We start from the raw sequence: 2,901 nt of genomic DNA on the forward strand, positions 1-2,901 counted from the left end.
CAGAAACACTTCAACTCTGAAAAACATATCACATCACATAGCACTATGGGTCCCAATGTCGCTTTAATCCATAAGGCAGGCATCTACCCAACCAAATATTTTAATCATAGGTGTCTCCATTGTAAGACAGTGATGTACCTCTCACCAGGCTGAGTGAGGAAAAGGAGAAAGGTCCAAAGAAAACTGCAGACTTGTCTCACACTTTGTGTAACTTTGGTAAACAGGGGGAATGGTGCACACCGCCTACCTTGACCTAGCCAAAGCCTTCAACACTATTTCTCACTTGGGCATAATAGATAAACTCTCTCAGCTAAGCATCAAACTGTATGGTACCAGATGAGAAGCTAACTGGCTCACTGAAAGAACCCACTCAGTCAAAATAGGGGAAGCTACTTCTGGTAGTAGACCCATAATGAGTGGTGTACCCCAAAGATTGGTCCTGGAGCCTCTACCATTTGGTATATACTTTTCTGAGGTGCAAGCCAAAACCAGTGGTCTGTGGCTGACCAAGTTTGCAGATGACTGAAAGTTGGGCGCTGTCTTAAATTCCCTTAGCGATGTGAACATCCTCCAAGAGGACCTTACCTAAACTAATGACTGGGGCAGAAGCATGACCTCATACAGAATGCCAAGAAATGCATCATTATCCCCTTTGGGGAAAATGGTGTCCCCACTAATTATCACATTAACAGCAAAGTACTAAGCATGCAAGCAGTCATAAGGGACTTGGGCACCCAGGTTGATAGCAACCTGACTTTGGTCACCACATTGCTTCCATTGTACTGAAGGCTTTCTACATGGCCCACCTGATAAGTAAGGGTATTTCATTCAGGAACAAGGAGGTAATAATATCCCTGTACTTCTCCCTTATCAGAGCCGTTATTGAGTACAATGCTCCCTTTGGCATGAACCTTGCCAAGCACATTGCAGCAGCTGGAAAGACCATTGAGTTTCCTGACCAGGAATATCCAGGATCTCAAACACTTGCCCTAAATAGATAGGCTAAAAGCCCTGTCCCTCTAATTAGCCTCATCCAGACTGCTCAGAGGTGACTTGAGTCTGGCATAGAAGGTGTTGCATCTAACATTTTTATTTCAAATGAAGACAAGACACTTCTTCCTCTGTTTCAGTGGTATTTATTACATACGTGTGGGAGCCTCATGGAAAGTACCAGGGAGACTCCCCGAACAAAGGAATGCATAAGCTTATATACTGGTGATACTGCTGACAGTACAAAAATATAAACTAGACCAATTAAATTAATACACAAGCCAATTAACCAATCAATGGTTTACCTGTAGGCTTAAAGCAGTTCATATTATTACATCTCTAGGCAGAGAGAGAAAATCGGATACACTTCCATATAAGGCACATTTCCTGCTTTCAAGCAGGCTCCTGTTTTTCAGTGCTTTCCACTATTCACAGTTTACTCAGAGTTCACAGTACAAAGTTCATCTCAATGCATACAGATTGTCACATACTCAGTTTCCTTAAACACATACTTTGGTCATTCATATTCTACAAAGGCCATCTCAAACCCAGCCTTGATGGAGTTGCTGCATATCCATAAGTCAAAATCCACTCAGGCAACCCCGCATACAAGGCCTAAACCTGGTCTTTGACATTAATAGAACTTGTTGGTGAGATAGATTTGTGTCCCAGAGACTCCCCCACCTGTGGAATAGACTCCCTCTCCATGTTAAGCAGAGTACCTCTCTAGCCCTCTTTAAGAGGAACCTGGATGACTAGAAGGGAAACAGAAAATCCACCCCTGTGATCCCACCTGTGTCCCTGCTGGACAGGGAAAACAGGTGCTGACTTTGTGGGAACATGGGCGAAATTCTTGGCTAGGCTTATAAGGGCCTCCGGGCCAATAGCCTTGTATAATTCTATGACCCTATGAAGCTATTTATATATAATGATTACCAGTACATCTCAGTTATTTCATTATATTCCTGTACTCTATATTAATGAAGCAGAATCATTAAGTGATTATGGTTATTATATCTCAATGTACCAGCTTCTGGAAAGTGATCATGGAGTTTTTTTTTCTCAGAATCCTCTTCAAGCCCACTTTATGCGAGTCATGCTAGGCATAAGGAAATAATTATTTTTAACATAATTGTAAACAGAATGGCAGTAGTTTGAATCACAAGTATCTTGCATAGGTCTTGGGACCTATTTTAATTTTCAATTTTTTTTTTGCTCAATTTACTTTGTATTCTCAAAGCAGCTCTTACACATTTAACATTAGTTGTAAGTGATCAACAAAATAAATGAACTGAAATGCATGTTTTAAAGCTTCCATGTTTTAGTGCAAGTACTAACAAACTCTCCACCACATAAATGCCCTAGGGCAGATAGCCTAGTATGAACCTATGAACCTATTCTCCATGAGATGTCAAAATTTTCATTATAACTCAGGAGCTGATAACTGACCATTTTTGCTTTTACTTCAAAGAAATTTTAAATGACATAAACCTGTTTGCTTTTCACCAGTACCTGCAGTGGGAAGATATGTTTTATATTGAAAGTTGACAAAATGTGCTGTATTTGTTTCAAAAATATTTGCCTTACAATGCAGCACAGAACAAGAAGTCCAACTTTCTGTTCTTGAATTTGTGTTAATGATATTTTTTTCTTTTTCTTCTGAGGTACAAATGTCTTTATGCATGAGATGTCCCCACCTCTTTTGTATTGTTGATTTGTTAGCATAGCAACACTTCATCCAAATGCTAAGCTTGACAAAATTGCATTTTTACTGTGTTGTGAACATTGCTAGGATTTGTAAAATGATGATATTCACTTTGTTTTCCATTGGAAAATTGCCTTTGATTTTTAACAGTGGATTATGAATGAGGTGTTAAAATGAAACATATATTCTATACTTGACTAGTATGG

The sequence above is a fragment of the Protopterus annectens genome, chromosome 2.part1, assembly GCF_019279795.1.
Source record: "Protopterus annectens isolate FY-2018-M chromosome 2.part1, PAN1.0, whole genome shotgun sequence".
Classification (NCBI taxonomy): domain Eukaryota; kingdom Metazoa; phylum Chordata; order Ceratodontiformes; family Protopteridae; genus Protopterus; species Protopterus annectens.